The sequence below is a fragment of the Chroicocephalus ridibundus genome, chromosome 9 (genome assembly GCF_963924245.1).
Source record: "Chroicocephalus ridibundus chromosome 9, bChrRid1.1, whole genome shotgun sequence".
NCBI classification, from domain to species: Eukaryota; Metazoa; Chordata; class Aves; order Charadriiformes; family Laridae; genus Chroicocephalus; species Chroicocephalus ridibundus.
In genome coordinates this window covers 40,834,447-40,855,531 of record NC_086292.1, presented here as the reverse complement: position 1 = coordinate 40,855,531, position 21,085 = coordinate 40,834,447, and the positions used below count along the sequence as shown (strand labels likewise).

The 21,085-nt window shown below is 43.1% G+C and overlaps 1 protein-coding gene across 1 annotated transcript in view; it reads right to left on the bottom strand.

The window, feature by feature from the left end:
- The window catches only part of CTXND1 (cortexin domain containing 1), a 37,749-nt gene extending 26,598 nt beyond the window's left edge, over positions 1-11,151 (bottom strand). Inside the window, exon 1 of the mRNA XM_063346337.1 lies at positions 10,986-11,151. The gene's annotated coding sequence lies outside the window, so the exon portion shown is untranslated. The remainder of the gene's footprint in view (positions 1-10,985) is intronic.
- Positions 11,152-21,085: the final 9,934 nt, after the last annotated feature.

The window sequence follows — 21,085 nt, the reverse complement described above, 5'->3', positions numbered from 1 at the left end:
ACTTTCCCCTTCCTGATCAAGCTTATTAAATTTTCCAGAAATTCGATGGGCAAGGAATGATGTTGGATCATGGGATGAAGGGCGGGGGGGGGAAAGCTAGTGGGGAAAACGGGAGAGCAGAGAGGCTGCAGCTCTAGATTGGTGCTTTCAAAGAATTCCTTCCACCACAGCCCCTTCCCCTCTGAAGACCAGGGCGCCTTGGTGTGGTGCTGCTCCAGCCCCGGGGGGAGGCGGTCCTGCTTTGTGCTCTGCTAGAATGAAACCCGATGGGCCAAAAACTTTTCAACTGTGTTCACGCTTCCAGCTTAAATTGCTCATTTTTCTTTTTATACAAGCTCTACACGGAGAGACAGACTCAAACAAACAAACAAAAAACCCTCTAGTGATTGGTGTGTACTAATAAAAAGAGATTGATTTGTTCACAGAAAAGGACAAGATACTAACTGTGGTTTTTGAAAAGGACAGACTTTTTTGCCCCCGAGATTATCTGTTTTAGAGGCCAAGTCAGGTTCTTGCAGAAAACATGTTGGAAATGCCCTATTAATTGTATTTGTTTATTGTCCGTGGTCTTTGTCCAGAGAAAGTGTTGGCAAAGTCCTTTGAGAGATTCCCAGGGCTTCTCTGCCTCTAGGATCACAGCTCGGGTTGAGACAGGAATTCGGAGTACCGATTATTTCCTTAGGGTTCTACTTTGGTGCGGTGGTAATGCAATAGAATGATTTGTACTGAACACCGCTTGTAAGGAGAGAGAGAGAACAGTTCTGCAACGTTTCTTTGAGACGATCAGGCTCTCGTGTTGCCTGATAGTCTTTGGGAACCAATTCCATAATTGGCTTCCCTGGAGTGAAAATGCCCCATCCAATACACTGGACTCTACGGACGGCATCGCCCCAGTCGTCCTGAATTGAAATTCTGTTTTCCCTGGAGCTGAAACCAGTTTCCTGCAGTTGCTCCTTCCTCTCACAGCTGCCCGTGCCCAGAGGTGAGCTGGTGGCAGGAACGGCTCCTTCCCGAGCGTCTGAGAGTGCCCAGGACATCCTGGTCGGTGCTTCAGCCGAGGCACTGCTGTCAGCTGCAGTTATTTCTGTCCGACTCTACCCAGCCATCTTGTGAACGGTGTCCCGATTTCTGAGGAGGAGTTACTTAGAATTGGCTGCTGTGTGATTTCTCAGTTAAGGTTTTGTAACACCATGCACCTTGCACTTGACAAGATGTTTTCAGCGGATGCAGAGCTGTTTTGAGGATTCCTATGTGCCCCAGAACAAGGTCACTTGGCCCATCTCAAATCCCTGCCGTGGTACTTTGCAGTCCTGGGTGCGTGCAGAGTCTCAACGCCCTCCAGCCATGCACTTTGTGTGCTCACCACCGGTAAATATCAAAGATCTCCTGAGAACAGACCTGATTGTGGTGCAAACTATTTTAGATATTGTGAACTCAGTATAAGTAAGCGTAACTTGCAAGTCATCGCAAGAAACGGGTTTTTTTTAAAAAGGAATAAAATGTAGTAGGTGAGGTAGTACAGATTTCCTGTTGTGCACTGCTTTTCTTTCTTTGGGGGGTGAAGTGACTTGTTCCATCGCCTCCTGTTATGTTTACTAATGTCTTGCTTAAATTGTCAGTTGAGTGACCTCCCAATTTAGCCAAAGGTTTGAATGTAGGAACGTAAAGAGATTACAGGAACGAATTGTCAGGAGGAAAGAAAGCTGAAGACAAGCGCTCTGATCCCTACGCAAATAAGGAAACAAGACTTTGTTGATACAGAGTATCCCATTCTTACCAAAACCAATAGATAAAATTCTGCTAAAAGTGCCAGTGTTATTTCCTTCTCTGATATTGATTTAAAAAAAAACTGCTGTGGACATTAATGTTTTGCAGATGGTTGCTTAAGCTGCAAATAGATGTCCACATGTAAATAAGAAAACGCAATATTTTTCTTGCTGTGAGATGGAAAATCACTTGGAAAATTCTCCTGCACTGTGTCCAAAATATAGGCAGAGCATTTGTGCACTGTGGTGTCCCAAGGCAATGTTCTGAGTGTGATGCCAACCATCACTGATTTCCACTTCCGAATGATTAGTTTAAAAAAGTGTTTCAGTTTGAACGACCTAAAGCAGGCAAAATTATTCCCTTTCTCAACATCCCATGCTAACTCTCTGATAACTGTCCACGCGAAAGCTTTATCTTTGGTGGGTGGGTAGTAGGGAATGCAGAAAGTCGCAGGTTAGTGCAAAAAAGGTGGGATTTGGGTTTTTTTTTTGCACGTCTGTGTTTTCTGACAGTCTCTTCCACACAGAGACTGCGGTCTGGGTCACGCAGCATGGCTTAAGTCATGCACCTGGGAAGGGGGGGCTTCGAGACCACTGCCATTTCAGCTGGCTCAGAGTTAGATCCGGGATTACCCCTTCGTGAGACAAAATGTCAATAATGTATGCGTCAGCCTTGCCAAACCTCTCTCTGTCCTCTGCTTAGAAAGCGTTGACTCCACAAAACCTCCCTGTAGATGCCAAATTCATTTCTTTCAATTCCTGTGCTCGAGTCAGCTTCCAAGTGGACTGCACAGCAGTTTCCTATGGAGTCTGCTTCCAGTTGGCCAAGGCTTCCAGTTGGCCAAGGCTTAGAGAGACCCGTGTTTCCTGGAGAGGAAAACTTTCAAAGGTGAACTCTTTACTTCATTCACCTGAAAAAGTGGCTTTCAAAGCTGGGTTAGAGCTATTTCTAGCAAAGTTCATGTTGATATCTTTCAGTTACTGCTACCACATAACACGGCAATAACTGCAGATAGGGTAGCAAACTTTTTACTAGAATCATACTTACAATGCAGTGGGGTTATGCTTTTAAGGCAGCAAGCAATGCAGGCAATGTCTCTTTAGGAGTTACCTCTCGTCAGCTGAGACGCAGTAATGAGGCTGCCCGTTTGCTTGTAGTTCCTCTCAGAAAACCAAGGAAGTTCAAGCCACTAAATCACAAACTTCCTAAAAAAATCTCAGCCGAGGCCGATTGCACCTGTGGTTCCCTTGTATAAACAGTCTTTCAAATTTCAGTTTTGAACTGTTAACTTCTGTGAATTTTAACTCAGAAGAATTCAATGAGGTCCCGTGTTACCCGGCCGCCCAGGGAAGTCACTGGAGCGTGTATAAATAGTTTTGAGGGCAGTGTGTTTACATACGCGCTTTACTTTTGAATCCATGGGAGGAGATTGCTACAATAGCATTGGTAATTCTGTTATATATAAAAGGTGAGACTGATCCTTCATATTTGGCAGTGATGCGCAGGCTGATGGGTTTCAGCTACTACACGTATAGCAAGATATTGGGAACCCACGGAAACATCACTGAAGAGTTTGTTCCACGCTTGGTACATTTATGCTTCAGCCCTAGCCAAGGGCAAAAAAGCCTAGCAGTCAGTTCGGGTGTTTTCTTATGAGCAAGTGACTGTTTGATTAAATAGCACCTGAAAACATAACATCGCTTTCAGAGCAAGATCCTAGCTGCAGGGCAATCAGAAGGAAGCTGTTCTGATGATTCTAAATTGCGCGTTTTAGCTCAACGTCTGTTGTATTTAATCTGTGCTTCCCTCACCCGCGGGCAGGGGTAGGGAGCAGTGCTCATGAGGTGCCGTTCCTTCAGGTCTACAGGTTCAAGGAAGAAAGCTCAGAGGTGGCACTTCTGTAGCTGAGTATTGGAAAAAAAAAAAAGAGGAATAGAAAAGCTCTGAGTGTTCTTTGTTCCCTAAGAAACTTAGTATATTCCTTTCGTACTGTGGATAAAAACTCCATAAATATTGTGTTGCTTGTGGGCTCCAGTGGCTCTCAAGTCCTTCTTAGCAACCCTTTTAATGGGCAGCTGGTGGAAACCCCAAAAATGAACCCTAAGGTTTGCATCTGCGTGTGTGTACACCTACACAATTACATACAAATTGCCCTCTCTGTATTTTACAGTTATTCAGCCCCTCGCTCTTATGGACAGTGATGGTTTCTGCGTGGATTGTGCAGTATCCTTTTAATCGGCCATGGCGTCACGGAATAGTTTTGGAAACAAATGCTACTATCAGCCATTGCTGTGACCGCTTGCTGTCCAAGCCTTGCCCAGTGAGCTTGACATGAAGCCTGCTCACGCCTTTCCCCGCGGCTGCTTCCATCAGGAGACAGGTACATCCAGCTCAGGTGACCCACTCAGGTGACACGTTGCTTTTTCTCTTAGACTGAAGACAGTAAATGCTTTACTACTAAATACTGTTCAAGGAAACTTTTCCCGTGGAATATATGCTGCCTTCATTTCCGTTCCAAATCTTGATTTATTGGGTTTTTTTTGATTTTGTTTCTTTCAGAGATACTGCTTCATTTCTATGCACTTATTATTTCTCACCGAAATCTTGGGTTTATGAGGATTATATGAATTAAATGCTGAGAAAAAGTCGTATCCCTGTGCTGGTTTGCTCCAGCGGGCTGCATTTTGGGATCTAAGAATGTCTAAAAGGCAGTTTAAATCAAATCCCAGGCTATGGAGTACTATACAGAACATTCTCTCTAGGCACAGTATTTCTTCATAAAAAAAGTTATTCCGTCTACTTAAATTCCATCTGTAACCAAATTTTATTTGTGCTTGTGCTATGCTTTCATTCCTCTTGTAAAATATTATTTCCTTTGTTCCACACGCAATTTAAATCAAACCACTGTTAGAAAACAACGGGGCGGCACATAACTTCATTGTCTATAGCAGCCCCGTTATAAATCTTTAATGTATGTGCAAGGACTTCGGCAAACAAAGCCTGACGACAGGCTGGCTGTTGACAGGGGAGAGGGCTGCTCACAAAGGCGAGTGTTTGCAAGGTCACGATCTCTTGCACTCCTTTTTTTTTTTTTTTTCCTGTGCCGCAAGCAGAGTGACTTTTGCAAATGGACGTAGCTGTAGGTTACCAAAAATATTCTCAATATACCTTTCACAGAAGTCTTTTGGGTTCTGATCCAAAGCCAGTGGGAGTCTCCTCGTTGCCTTCCACGGGTTTGGGATCAAGACCCAAAGCAGAAGGTGGCGGGGGAAAAACTCCTTCAGAGATGCAATTATGGCTTAGTTTATTTATTTTTTTTTTACTTGCTAGAAATGATTACCAACCTGTTCCCATTCTCCAGGCAACTCTTTTAAGAGCTCATTACTGAGGTCTGGCAGAAGGAAAATGATATGGAGTGGCAGCAGGTGTTTTCTGAACAGGAGAATCTGCTTCTTTCCCGAAAATTCCCCTAGTGAACAGGAGGATGAGAACTGTAAATGCTGTAACGGCGTGATGAGTCTGAACGGTGAGAGAATATAATGCCAGTCACCTTCAGTTTGCTGACCAAATACAGCACGTGAAAAGGGAAAGGAGAGATCTTCCTGAGTGCTTTTGGACTGAAGGAGGGTTGGAGCAGTCTGCTTTACTTGAGTATTTCCTTTCTGGCTGCCTTCTGCTTACAACTGGCAAAACTGCAATGATGATACAGTGAACTCAGTAGCAGACTAGAATCCAGAAAACAGTATTTTCTGGTGGCTTGCAGGTGCAGACAGTAGAAAATCCTTCCATTTTTCTTCCTAGGAAACATTTCCACTGCCTGTAAGACTCAAAGACAGGGATGTAAAATGATAACCAAAAAAGCAAGCAAGCAATGTTTTGTAAAATTGTGCTTCTGAATACAGGGGTTATCAAACTTTTGAACTTGTATGATTTTTCTACGTGGTGATGCTTTCGAAGCTCTGGTGAGGTGACTGTGCAAGGATCTCAAATTCTTTTTTCGAAAATGCTCTCTCCTGCTTGTAGATGAAAGTTTTGAAGCACGAATCCTAAAGCATTCCCCCAAATGGAAGACAAAAAGAACACAGTGTTCATTTTTTCAGAGCTCAGTCTTTTTGTTTTGGATTATCCAAGCTTCATGACTTTGAGTAGTTATGATCTGTCATTATTTGGACTTCTAATAATGGGAGACAATTTCCTGAAAAAAATTGGCTCCTCCTTTTTTGAAGGTTAAGGCTTCCTCTTTTCTTTAGTCTCGCTGTTTTATGTAGTCTCTGAAGGGGCTTCTGGTTCATGGCTCCCACCAGGATTTTTAAAACTCATTGCTGAGAGTGAGCCAGCGCTGCTCAGCCACTCTGACGTACTGATTTGCCACGTTCTTTCCCCTGATTTCCCTGATAAAGAAAGCACAAGGATCACAAAATGACTTGGGTCGCCCCACTGACCAGATGCTCCATTTTTATAGTGGAGGTAAAGGACTCAATATGCCAAGACTCAACGTTACAAACAGTTAATGCCTCCAAGTGAGGCAGGAAAAATGACCTATTACTATATCTCCTCCTAGCCGAATTATGCTCAGACTGAGGGCTGAATTTTAGACTAAGCTGGTGAAAATCCAGAACAATTCTGCAACATATGGTGTGCTACAGTTATTTGGTAAAAAGTCGTAGATATATTGGTGATGCCGAGAGAGGGAGCGGGAGCTTGAATTTGAATATGGAAAGAACAATCGGATGGGCGGCATCAGCCACTTTGGACCAGTTTATAATACAAACGAAATGTGTGATGCAGCAAATTCTCCAGTAATCATGAAATCAATCAGAGGGGGCAGGGAGAGAAAGGGGAGGCTTTTCCACCGGTTAATTTTGATTTGCTTGAGCATGTGGTTCTTTACAGCCATCAGCACCGATTGGAAGTCTAAAGAAAAGCAATAAGAGAAAAGCCGTGATTTATGGTAAAAAGAAATAAATCCTTTTTCTGTATCTAGCAGAAGAAATGTGAGCATCTGTGTTTTCAGCAACCTTCTGTCTCGTTTCCTTATCTTTCCCTCTGAACAAAGTACTGACTGACACTGGGGATACGACGTTCTTCCTGACTAGGAATCTCTCTGGCCGACTACTCGGAGTTCGGAATATCTGTGGATAAGACCCCCAGAGGCTTAGTCTCGCCAGGGCTAGACGAAATAGATTTGAAATTTAAATGCTAAAATAATGCTGAGAAAAGGTACGCGTCTCTGCAGCCATTGTTCAAGAAAACCCTTGTGCAGTTCAGATGCCGTTTCCTTTGTATTTATGTTGAAAAGGGATGAAAAGACCATTAAAGGTTCCACAAAATGGCTCACGAAGACTCAGAACTGAGCCCACAGCGTGTGGAGTTTCCTCCAGATGTTTCAGTGAGAATCACATATCTGATTTGCAGTCTGTCACCGATCATCAAGTTTATTAGGATACATAATTTCACAGCCTAATTTTAAAGTTCACTGGATGGAATTACCTTCCAGAAAGCCAGGTGCCAGAATTCTCGCCTAAAGCTTTAGAAAACAGGTACATAAGGTGGAGAAATTGTGGACCCATTCTTCTGTATCTCCTGAAGGTCAAACTGCCTCACACGTACACTTTGAAGGTACTTTGCAAAACATAGAGCATGATCTTTCTAAGTCTGGATGGTTTTTTGGGTGCATATCTATACCTTTTGAACAGCATTTGGAAGAGCCAAGTACATTATTTTTGCTTCTGTTTAAAACAGCAGCTCAGGCAGCAGTATTTAGGAAGTACTCGATCTTAGTCCTTTAATCCTCCTTGAATACTACCGCACTGCTGCCTTACACACAGTGGGTTCTGGGGCCTTGTGTGGATGTGGAAAGCAAAGGTAGTCGCTGTGGTAAAGAAAATATTCTGAATTGTAGCTATTATAGAGCATTAAGCAATTGCCCTTGGTAAGAAGTGATAGTAGCAAATAATAGCATATTCATTTCGTTGTTGAAAATGGATTGTCCAAGCGTATATTTGAAAATTTTTTAGAATTCCAATTAAATCCGATCTTGATGCTCACAGCAGATAAGTATAATGAAGATTCTAAGAGATCCGCTTTCATACATATGAATAAAATAATTATTATGCAGCATATCTAAGTAGTTGACTCCATCAGCAAGCCTACCCTTGAATAACAGGAAAGGGGGAAAAAGGCCTTCCCTTTGTAGTCAGAAAGAAACTATTGACTACGTATGTGGCACGCTTTGGACATCACTATTTGTAAGATTTTTCTTTATAAACGTGACAGCTCTACTAAGCATGGTACAAAAATTCTCTACCCTTGTACGAATACAGCTAAGCTTCTTTCTTTGAGAATGTGCTGAATGTCGTACCTCCTAACGTAACATCGTCCGCACCGTTGGTTCCTGGTGCAACCATGACACAGGTTTTCACTGTGCTTTGAAATTATGGAGCATGTTTACCCACCCACTGTATATTCTTTTATGCAGTTTTGTACTGGAAGCCTTGTCTCTGCTACTTAAATGACAAGATGGTGCAGTTGTGTTTCATATTGTAAGGAAACATCAGTGCTTCTGCAAGTGACAAAGCGGTAGAGATATAATGATGTAAATTAAAGCAGTTTAGGTGATGACAAATGTTCAGCAACTACCGTTAATTAATTAAATTGACTTGCAACTCGTTACTGGCGATGTAGGATAAAATCAGTGAACTTCCCTTTGCGTGTATCTCTCCAAGATTGCAATGCAATAAAGTGAACTTGACTTATGAGGCAAGGCTCCTGCCAGGATTACTTAAAAGACAGGATGAAGAAGTGAGAACATTTGTTTACTAATATACTTACTCTAGACTGCTGAGAAATTAGATTTTATACCTAGTGTTCTCCATTTTAAATTTGACATGAACAATAATATCTGGCAAATAATTCTAAGGTTCCAGTTCAGGAAACACATTTTGATTAGAGACTCAGGGTTGCATGAAGGCATAAAACCAGCTATAATCTTTCTTTTCATCTTGGGATTCTCATTATGAATCCACTATCTTTCCAACATCGACTCTTTACTCGTATTTATTTTCCTCCCCCTGTTTTGTTCCTCAGAGAAAATAATTTGCAAACAGTAGCTTGTTAAATTAACAGAATTAGTTTACCTGAAAATGTCTGATGATAATGTCATCAAAACTGCGTGTTCTGAGTACGTTCTAGTTACAGGTGAAATCCCTGCTATTTCCTCATGATAGATAAATCAATATTAGGTTTATAATGCTCGTTCAGAGATATCTTATAATAAATCCTCGTATGTTCCAAATTCATTATTGGTTTTGCTGGATATCTAGATGGAGAAAACGGGGACCGATGACATAAGCACTGATTGTGGACCCGGTAGTGGGAGAATTGCACCGACCTTAGGCTCAGGTCCTTAAATGAGAGCAACTATAACCCCCACCAAGTGCTCGTGAAGAGAAAGGGAGAAGTCGGGATAGGAGGGAAAGGGAGGAGGGGAGCAGATCAGATTCAGACAGGATTCACCCTCCTCGTAGATTTGTCCATCTTCAAAGATGTACAGCTAATGAAGAATAACTATCACTTATTAATTGCTCATTATCTTAATGCTTGCAACTCAGTAGCGCCATATGTCGCAAGGGTTCTGTTAGGCAAAAAGGAGAAAATTCTCTTGACTGCAGTGTCGGAGGGAATAGCCGTGAGGAGCACCCGAGTATCCATCTCCGGGAGAAAAGTCCCCAAGATGGGCACGTCGCCTATGAGTGGAAAGACGCGGTAACTTCCAGGGCGTTTCTCAGTGCCGTTAGCTGTGCCTGGGACTAAACATCACACACATCTTTAGCAGCATCCCTGCAAAAACTCTTGCAGCAGAAACGGAAGTTCATTTGTCTAATTGCCGAGAATGATCCCTTCTAACAGAGGGACACTACAAATTTTGCTCAAAACTAAAGTGGCAGATAAATCCAAGAGGAAATTTCTTCCCCGTTATGTAAAGGCTTCCTAAACGTGTCACAATAGTTTACAATAACCAAACAAACTTCAACTTCTAAAAAGAAATTGAGTTGGAAAATTAAATACTGCTTTCATTAGTGCTCCTTTACGAGAGATCGATGGCTATTTCATGTTGACATTTGACTGAACAGCAAGAAAAGAATCCCTAACTTTTGGCACTTGCATGTACTGCTCTCTAAAAGATTTGGCATGCGTTGCCTTCAAGAGTTAAACGTGCCCGAAGCCCAAAATGGCAGTTATTCTCAAGGCAGGCAGTTATTCCAAAGCCGGAGCCTCGTAAGTCACTGACAGCGCTGTAGCAAGAAACCAGAGGAATACAGCTCGATATTAGTCCCTAAATTAACAGACCGAAAACTGCAGAGTCAAATTTGCTTTAAACGCTGCACAGAGTTTCTTCCAAAGGCCCGCGATTATTGTCCAAACTGTAATTTTGCAAACCCTTCCGAACTGTGTAAAAAATCCCCCTTCTTACAAACCAAACTTTAAATCATGCTTTCCCTCTCCTGCCGGGTACAAATGGAAAGCTGTTACTGCAGAGTGCAGAAACAGAACGTTTGAATCTGAAGAAAGCCACAGCTGTGCCACGATAAAGTACCGCTTATGAGCGTTTATCTACAAAAAAAGCACCTGCAATTTCAGACCACGTTGAAGTATTCACCTCAAACTGTAGAAATTAGCCATATCTGCTGAAGTCAAATGCAAGCGTTATTCATCATCCAGGCACTCCTTCACATAGTTGCAATCTACAATTTATCATTATCCCAAGGCACAGTCCCCGGAAACCCAGCATTAGAGTAACAGCGCAGAGAATAGTTTGCACCCAAGCACAGGAAGCATGCTGTGGAATTAAGCGAGAGCGCACAAACGTACGCTGATATTAAGTTATTAAGCACCGTCACTGTTTAAACGCCGTCAAACATGACTATAGAGAAAAGCCACGAACCTAACGGTACTAGTTCAGCCCAGGACCGTACAGCGAGCGCTCCCCCGCAACACACGCACAACCACACCGCGCAAAATGCTACAGCCGGTGTCACTGCCTTTCGCCTCCATCCCTCCACCTCAGTTAGAAACAACAGCAACAACAAAAAATCCTGCAGCCCTGACACTGCTCCCGGGCTGGAGGTTGTGCCTCTCTCTCCCAGCACGAGCTGCAAGGCTCCAGCTCCTGGTGAGCCCCGGGAAGCGGTGCCTGCTGCAATATCCGAGTCACTTACTGCATTGCTCTTCAGCGGAGCGCAAGTGGCTGCTCTTGCCGGGCACACATGGCTCGCTCAGCCGGAGGGGTTCTCTATTCAGCACGATTCAGCTCCGGAGTCTCTGCCTGTGGAGGGTAATCGCCTGTGCTCTCCACTGGGGTTTTCTGGCTGCAGTGGCTGCTCTCCCTAGCCATTGCCTCTGGTGGATGCTAAGTAAGCAATCCCCCGGGGCTTCATAACGAAAGGATGAGGAGTCACAGCTTTCGAGAGCAGATAAGGTGTTCTGCCGAAAGCCTCTGTGCTTCCATGGCATTTTAAAGGCGAAGGGGCTGGGGATGCCTTCATCCTGCCTTACAGTTCTCCCTAGTGCAAGTTGTTCTATTCTCTTACTTGCAGTCGAATTCGCAGCCAAACGCTATTTTTTATGTTTCAGGGAGATCTGGAGTTTACATTACAAATTCAAGGCACTGCATTTTTATATGTTGAGGAACAAACTCTTTCAATTGAACTTAATCTTCTGTTTTTCAGAAGTGAAGGGGAGGGGTTTCCTAGCTCTGTACCAGCCCCGCTTACATAAAGGGTACGGCCACAAAGTAGCAGCCCAAAACTTCATGGACTAACATCCCAGATTTAACACGCTCCAAGCACTGTTCTAGTCGTGATGGAGGGACTGTCCCCCTCGTGCGTTGTCTGTAAGGCGTCTGTCACCATGTGGTGAGGCGGCTGGTCCTACGGCATGCTGATGGGGTAGAAATAACCAGCAGTAATAACAAAGAGGCAGAAAGAGCAACAGCCACGGTAAATAGTTTCTCATTAAGGTGCCTAATTTTATCACTGTGGTGACATGTTTGACTCCGTGCCTTTGGGAAGCTGTGGGGGAACTGCACCGGCTTTCCCTCTAAGCAGCTGGAGTGAGGCATACGGAGGAGCGGATTTGTGTGCCGCCCGCTCCAACCCGGACCTTCACGGGGACTCTCAGGAGAAGAGACCCATCCTGGACCTGTTTCCCAGGCCTCCTGTCACCTCCTGGTGCTCATTGCGCCTAACCAGGTGTGGGAAATTGGTGAAAACAAACACATTGCAGTCCTGCAGGTGAAAAACGTGATGCATTCTCCACCGGGGTGCCCCAGTAGATAGCACTGCAAGCATTAATTAAGATTTCTTAAGACTAGGTGTTGTGTAAGGTGTTGATTCGCTCATCCCCCTAAGGAATGGGCAGGGGAGGCTTTCTCTGCCACTGCCAGGGGCACTAAGACCTGGTGAGAACAGCAGCAGCTTCGCGTTGGCGAGAGGGGGTTTTAACCCCCTTAGTAATGGCTTTGAGCGTCCCCAGAGGCGGATGATCCTTTCTGATAGCGTGGGGAAATCCCAGCCACCAAAAACAGCGTGGCTAATAAATTTTGCGGGCATGTTAATTGGATCCTTTAGAAAAAGGGCAGTCAAGGACAGGCATCTAGAAAGAGCATGTCACGTTTTTCCTTTGGAAAGTGTTTTTATTATCCGGACTTCTCCTTTTTCTGGAAGTTCTCTATCAATGCAGCTTTCTACGATACCCCTCAGCATCATCAGTACTGTACCTCTTGTTTTCAGTGCTGTAATTTCTGCCTGTGAAAATGCCAAAGCTACTCAATCTTCCCGGCTGACAGATGTTGCTGGAAAGGTGCTGGTTTGCACTTTCACAAAAATGACATCTCAGAGGAGAGGGGAAACCAGCACACAATATATCGGTGTCAGCCTCAGTGGGTTCCTATGAAATGAGAAGAAGCTCCTGTAGTAGAAAAACTGACCTTTTTTTATTTTTTTTCTCCCTCTCGTGCTCACAGCTGTGTTTAGCACCTCAAGGTAACAAATTTGTTGAGTCATAGAAAGTAAGAACCAACAAAGGTGCCCTGAATTTTAAGTTTGTTGTATATAGTAATTATGTATCGGGCGCGCGTGTCTTAACTCTTAAAATGCAGAAAAGACCCAGGCCCTGTCCCAAGGAGCATCCAGTGAAAATCAGGCAAAACGATGCAGAGGTGTAATAGCCGGGATTGCCAGGGGATAGCCTTGTTGCAAGAAAAGCAGGAAAACCTGGCCAGATTTGGGAGCTGCAGCGTTGGTGGCAGAAACACTTAAGTCATGCTGAAGGATCACAGAATCACACAGATTTCCAGCACCCTATAGCAAGGCACTCAAATCCTCCTCTTTATTCCCCTCTCACCCTTTTGGGGTATGTCCGTCCTTCCAATAAGTCCGTTTGCTTTCCTTCGTTGGGGGATAAGCTGTAACGGACTTCTTTGAAGTACGAGTTGGACAAAACTAATTGAGTCAGCACCGTAATGAGGTGTGGACCTTTTTAACATTCCAGTAGACACCAGCCCTGGCCGTGGGCAGATAAGTAGTTATTCTAACAAGCATAGTAATCTCATGTTCTGGAGCTGTGGTGAGGGCAGAGGGAAGGATTATAGATTTCAATGGATCATTTTCCTCTCTTTTTCTGGGCTCCTTGCCGCAGCTCAATAACACAGCAAACTCTGCTATGCTAACACATCACTTTACTTTCTGCTAGTAACAGTATTTTAAACCCTGAAAACAAAAAGGAGCGAGCAACTGATTTAATGGGGAGAGGCACAAAGGACGACAGCATTGACTCAAAGCCTTTAGGAGACATTTTAAATTTAAAAGCACAGTTGTGCCCTCACTCAAAAAAAAATAAAAAGGCGAAAAAAAAAACCCAAACCAACAACCAACCAAAACTGTCTATGCGGGTCATTTCAATAAAAAATAAATATGTTGTAAAATCACTATCACATTTAAGGAACAGACCAATAAATACCCGGGAAGCAAGGGGCTGTCAGTTTATTGTTGTGTAGGAGGTACCAGCGACTAAGAAGCAGCGTTACACGAGATGATTTAACTGAAGAGCTTTTCCAAGCCAGCTGGAGAGTATATTATATCTGCAAACTGCAATAAAAGAGAATTGAATTTTAACCTTCCTGCTGGGGAAACATAAAGGGCTTATAATTGACTCCGGACATGGAATATTGAAGAGAGCCATACCGTGCAGCATGCTCGTCCGTGAGAAAAGCAAACTAGTTCACGTATGAATTTATGTTTATTGTAAATTTATTTATTTGTTTGTCATAAATATATAAAGATATAGACAGTAGCAATATAGTTATGTCAAGAACAGACTCTATAAGCTTAAAAGAACTTGGGAGCAGCCTGGATATACCTTTATTGAATTACTGAGGGTTATGATACAGGACAGGTTTATTGTGTAGGAATGGCCTGCGATAACTTGCGGTGGCTACTGTACAGCATGGTGAAGAGCATGGCCTGAACGTGGGGCAGCTGAGCTGGAGGCCAGTGTGTGCGGGAAGGTCACCTTGTCACTGCTAATTCAGGTGGGGAATCGAAAAATGGGGTGGCAGAGATTGAGCAAAGCCTGCTCAAGTCACCCGGAGTCTTCAGAGAATTCAGAGAGCACAACTTCAAGCTAAGGATGTTCTGTGCCGCCTTCCAAAGAGTTAGGCGAAAGATCGTCCTTTTTTCTTAGCTATTCAAATAAATTATGTAATTCAAATTTGAAATGTTCTCTTGCTTCATCATCTTCCAGCTGGCTTTGTGGTCCAGCTACTCACTGCAACCCACAGAAATCAAGCACTGGAGAAAGGACTTCCTTACTATACATCATCTGATAACAGATGAAAAATTATTATAAAATTCAGATATTTGCACGTTAAGAGTTAGGACAATAATACTTTATTTGATGTGTGAGATCAGATTTGCTTATACACTGAATGAGACTACAGTTAAACTGTTTATTGGCACCCATTCATTACTAGCGCTGATAATCTGTATGCTCTTATTCCAGAATAATTTAACCTAAATTGAATGACGAACACCTTAATTTTCAACGTAAGCATATAACTGCAAACTAAACAGGAATGCAATTTTTAGGAATGTGCTTTAAATATGCATCTTTACTTATTTCAGGTGAATTTTCCTGAATATGCCTACCTAGGCAGACCCTGTAAAAGTGGGTGCGCAGGAGTCGTGCCTGTCCTAGGAGGACATTCCCAAATCTGTCTTAAACTGATTTCATCCTATTCCATTTGAGATACTCCAGCTTGTGGCAACGAGGAGCAACAGGAACTAAGTATTTAGCCAGCAGAGCATCTCATTTGAATTAGAGACACACTTTCTAATTTCATGGAGCAATTAACTGTGGGGATCAATATCTTAATTAGCTTATATTTTTCTCTTAAATTAGCAGATTGCATACTCTTCTATACTCTGTTTCAGCATTTCTTCTTTTGTTACTCTCAGTGCTGTTACTCTGATTGACTTGCTACGAATAAAATATGTTATTTAACCCACAACTTTTCATCCATAAAGTTTTCCGTGTAAAGCCATGAGTTCAGCTTTACTTTTTTTACCCTTCCTTATGTGATTGCTCTCTCTTAGCTCAAGACAGAGGAGAAATCCTCCTGTCGCATGGGAAAATCCAGGCATGTCCCCAGTGAAACTCAAAGTGGGCTCGTGGAACTTGAACTTGGTCTAACTTAGAGTATCCAAATTAATTTTACAAAAATTGTAGTCTCTGTGCCCAAAAATACATGTGGCCCTTCACAGGTGAGGAAAAGGCAACCCCAGCCCTGCAAATCCTTCAGTTTGGCAAAGGCACGTGCTCTGAGAGGGTGCGCTATGGAGCTGTGGGAAGCTCTGGTTTTATATTTCAGCATGAGGGAAAGAAGAGGAGAGTGTTAGTGAGGAAAGCAGATGATGTGAATGGAAAAGTATGCAGACAGCCCCGATTGTCCATGAGATCAGAGCATGTCTTTTCTCTTGCCGCTGGATTTTTGGGGGAGCTGATTGATATTGCCATCTGAAGTCTTATGGGTTCATTTTGGAGATGTTTTTGACTCAAGCCGAGATAATCAGAGGCTGAAGGATAGTTTAAGTGGCGTGCTTTTGATTTTGCCAACATGGGGATGAGAACTTGAGGTGGTCATGGCAAGAGACAGGAGCTGCTGAGAGTCCTGAACAGCAAGCAGGAGAGTGATGTGACATTTCAGAAGGGAGGGTTTAGCTGCCCCTTGGATATGCTGAAGGAAAAAAAGAAAGTGAGAGCCGGAGGCTGTGACCAAACCGCAGCCCCAGCTATCACCTACGGTGCCAGCAGAGAGGCTGGGAATTCACAACTCTGGTACGGGTCAGGGGATGAAGGCAGGACAAACGACCAGTCTCTTATTGCTCTTCTGTGACAGGTATTTATTGCACAGGAGTGAGAGATAATGAAGTTCCTTTCCCATTTGAGCGGAGGTCATTCTACCTATCAAACTTCCTGTGGTATTGAAGCTTCAGAGGTATAAACCAAATCATTTTTTATGTGGCCAGCTCCCAAAAGCCTCCAAGAGAACTAAAATTGAATGAGCTCTTCTGAGAAATATTTTCTTCTCTTTCTCCTGTATCTTTGGGAAAATGTATGATCTGATGAGCTCCTTATCTGCACATCTTTATTCTTATTCTCTTCAGGATTGAAGTCAAACACTCAAAAGGCTGGGTCAAAAGAAGTGCAATAGCAGAGGAAGCAATCTGGTTGCAAATGAAGGATTTAGTAAAATGGGTCTTTTATCCAGCCAGCTTCTACAAAGAGAAAGGCAAGCGCGGTCCCCACGCTGTTCCATTAATGTTCTTCTGACTTAATCTAGGGGAGATGGAACGAGAGAGAAATTCAGGTCTGAGGGTCCATAACTCTCCCTGTGGCTGTCTGACATGGGTAATGGTGGTCTTGTGCAAGCAATGCTGTAAGGAATCTACTATCAAGTGTTAAAAAGCAAAACCTGTGAGTTACCTTCACAGCCCAGTGTCTCTCCAGCAGAGAACTGGATTGCTTCCTGTCTGTAGAGTGTCCGTGGGATGGGGCTGGGAGCGCTGCTGAGAGCAGATGGATCTCGTGGCTTTGCGGAGGCTGATGTGCTCGGGCTCTCGGTGGAACCGAGTCAAAATGACTGTGGTTCCTACTCCGCGAGGTTGGTGACCTGGGATGTACTTGAAGTAACAGTGACGGGAAAGAATCTTGTGTTTATTTCAGATGGCCTCTGAGGGCAGACCCAGACTACTAGAATTTGTTTCAACACGTTAATTTTTACCTTATTAGCTAACGTCTGGCTACATCAAGTGGTTAATAGTTGGGTGTGAATCTGCTTTTAATGCTTTGTATTAAGCAACAACTAAAAACTGGTGAATTCAGATGTCCAAGAAACAAAGCTAAATCAAGAAACAGTTATATTAAGTTAGACCTTCTTAAGAGATGGAAACAATCTCAAACCAAAAATAGGTTATTACAGGATGGATCATAAGACCTGTGGGTAATAGGGTCATACGTTACGCCAGGCTCCCTTCAAATATTTACCACTGTGCACGGCATGTATGCCTTGGAACTGCATGCAGGTAAAAAATGCATCATTTGTGGAATGTGTAAGTCATAGATGAGGAATAACTGCTATGAACGATCTCATTCATCTGTGCGTAATTTTCAGATTATGTTGGTGTTACTCAGTATCACAAGACATTTATGACTGGGAGAACCAAAATGAAAATATGGACTTGGAACAAAAAATGGTTCATCATGCCAAGTGGAAGGGTTTTTTTCTTCTAGAGAGCAAATCATGCCTTCCCGCCATGGGTGCTTTGGGGTTTCTGTGCAAGAAGCAGGCATCTTGCTGTAGTGCAGAGAACTGCAGGAAAAATACCTTAACATAAACCTTCCAGTATGTCCCACTGCCAAAGGGAATATACATAGGCATCTTGGGTTGAAAAATGCTCTGAAGGGCATTTCCAAACAAACCCTAATAGTCAGACTGTTGTCCTCTTTAGTTTAGCATAAAGCAAGGGAGAAAAAATTATTTGCCAGGATGTAGGTTAAGAAAAGGTTGGAAATATCTGAGAGAAGTTACGATTCTCTTTTGTACAGACAATCTCATATTGCTTAAGCAGTGGTGAAAATATGAAATTCGTCATATAAATTGATGTTTATTGGAAAATGTTCATCTTCTGCCTCCACTCAAACTTACCTTCAAAAAAGAATTGTGTTCAGTGGGAAAATGTGGCTTTTACACACCCGGTCTTTAGCACAAGGGAGAAGAAAGTCCCACCCGCACTCAGTTCCCTCCTGAGGTTTTGATTTGTGCTTAGAAGCAAACCGCTGTGTCACCGATAACCAGCCCCTCAAGTCCCCAGGTTTCCCTTGCATACCTAGGATCCAAATGGCAAAATCATAAACCCCAAACTCACTGGTAGTTTTGCAATCCACTACAGTGGAGCTGATGCTCCTCTGGAAGCGCAATTAAGCGAGGAACCGGTCTTTAGTTAGCGAGCCGATAAGTGATGGGCTTTGGGTGGGACACGTCTCCGCTTTGCTGTCACAGTCCTTTTCCTTCTGTAGAGTAATTTTTTGGCCATATGAAAGGCAGCGCTTAAATGCTCCCAATTTTTTTCATTAGACAAAATAATCTTCCAGGCTTATCCTCTGTGATTTCCAAGGGGTGCTGTAAAACAGCATGCCAAGCCCAATTTAGACAAGAACTATTCTCTCTGAGGTTTTCTAGCTGATGTGCTTGGTAAGATGGTATTTAAATTGTACCCGTGGGCTTATTATGCAGCCACACTGCAAAACTCACTATGGTTCTGAGATGAAGCTGCATGAATAGGATTTTTATTTTGCTGTTGTATCCGTTATACATTAGTCTGTTCTATAAGTCGGGGGTTGATTTGGCACAAACTCTCGGCTCTGACCAGAGCTGTAGATGTAGAGGGAAGAGCAAAGATATCCCTACATCTTGATTTGCCTCCTACGTGTAGCTCCTTATAAAACAGTATAGCCTTAAAAATTAACAGGCAATGGAGGGAAAGCCTGCATTCAGATAATGACGAGTTTTCTGAGAGACTGCTGGTACATTAGCATTTCATTCATTGCACTGCCATAGCAAAAGACGCCAGAAAAGTTTTGGTTACGAGTCCCAATAAAATCAGCTCAGCTTGGTGACAAAATAAATCAACCTCAGGCCTCAGGCATATGACGAACAACAATCCCAGTTGAGACCTCCGTTTCTTTATGATGAAACTGTCAAACATTATTAAAAAATCATGAACGCAATTTTTTCTGTAAACAAAGAACACTTCGTTATAATATCTGCCATCTGATCTTCGATACCCAGCATATATTAGCAATGAAAATGAAATGCCTTTCCTTGAAAAAGAACATATAAAATAAAGGTAACAGAATGTAATTTTTTTGCACACAGAGGAGGACCTAGTTATATCACATTTATTCTGCTGCATTGTTTTTCGCCAGGATAAATCTCCATTTCTCAGCTGTTTAAGAAAAAAGCTCTACTCCAGTAAAGTTGAGCTCAATTATAACACTTCATTACAGCAAACAAAAAGCTCGGTTCCCTAGAGAAGAATAACATTAGGAATGACGAGTTGTTTGCTGTTTTATGACCAAGTGTCTGTGAATGGTCCATCGCTGAACTAATTTCTTCTAATTATTGCTCATATTGGGATTATCTGTCCTTTACTAAAATAGTTTTTAAATCTCTGCCACAAATCGAAAGACAAGAAAAAAAAGTCCCTTTAGACCTTAGCCTTGTTATTGTAATAATAATGTTTTTTAGGGCTTGAACTTTTAATTTTTTTAGTGACCTGCAACTTCTTTTCACATTTGAAAAAATAAGTGAAGTTTGCTATTTATTTAGTGCTGTCAGGTATTTTCCTTTATGAAAATGTAGAAAAACTCCGAGTCTTATCTCAGTTGAGTGAGAGCCTGTTTGCACCAGAGAAACTATCCCGCTGTGACTGATGGAAATCTTCACGGGAATCCCTTTGCAGACTTTCTCATCCACTGTTCAGCTAAGGAGGGAATCAGGGTTTCTTCTATCCTTTTCTGAGAAGCCTTACACACCGATAATAACAACTTCTACTTCTTTCTGCTACTCAGGCCACATTAATGGATTTTTTTCATCCTGTGCCAGGGAAAAGAGAATGAATTCCTCTCAATGAGTCCCATTGTCTAGGAGAATCTGAAGATATAGGACAGACTTTCCTCAAGGGCATCCCAAAATCTGTTTCCACATACTACCCCAAAAGTGGCTCAACGGAAGGTCTTCAAAGGCTGGAAAAGGACTTTTCCTTGCCATAGTGTCAGCGTGCAAATATGGTCCTGAAGCTGTTCCCTGCGTGCTACAGTTGCCATCTACCTCTTTTGTACCTTCCTCTCTCAGGACGACACAGCTTGTCAAATGCACAAGGCTTTACATTTTGCCAATGCTGGGGGTTGAAGGATCCAGCTGCTGGCCCCCACTGGGAGCAGGAGGTGAGGAAGCCCTGGCAGCTGGCTGGGTGGAGAGCCACGCTTCGTTCCTCCTGCTGTAGCTCCTGCCAGCCGCCCTGCACCGCTGCGCTCACATGTTCACACCGTCTCTTGCACTCACCCACTTGCTGTTCAGTGGATTAACATCAACATTTTTCTTGGAAAGAATGTGTTCTTCAGAAGCTCATGACTGCGACGTGTGGCTATTTATAAATACCAGCCTGTTGAATAGTTTTCCTGCATTGCAAAGGAACATTTCCTAATTCTGCAATGAGATACTACATTTTATATAACAGTTGGATGTTTTGTCTGGGCGGATTTTGCAATGGTTCCAGCAGTTTCTTACAGAGTGTCACAAAACTCCTGCATTTGCAGTTCCACCTCGACACTGAATTAGGAGAAAACTGTTCAGCCTTGCACCAGGTGTGAAGAGAGCACCGGGTGTTGATAAGAGAAGTTAGCTCCGGATGGATCCAGGCTGCTTTAGGAAGGCTTTTTCCTCTGCTCCTGTTGTAGCGTGCCACCTTGTAGCAGTGCCTGGGGACACGGGCTCATTCAAGGTATCAAAAGACACAAGCAATTTTAATGCAGTGTTATGTAGAGCTGATGAGGACAGAGTGAATGACAGCAGTTGTTGCAGCTCTACCTCCTCTTTTGTTCCCACTGGCGCTTTCTGTAGCACCATGACAGGGGTGGTCACCATATAACTTTGCTGTTTGTACACGTCAGCTGCTAAACCTGACGTACATGCTGATTT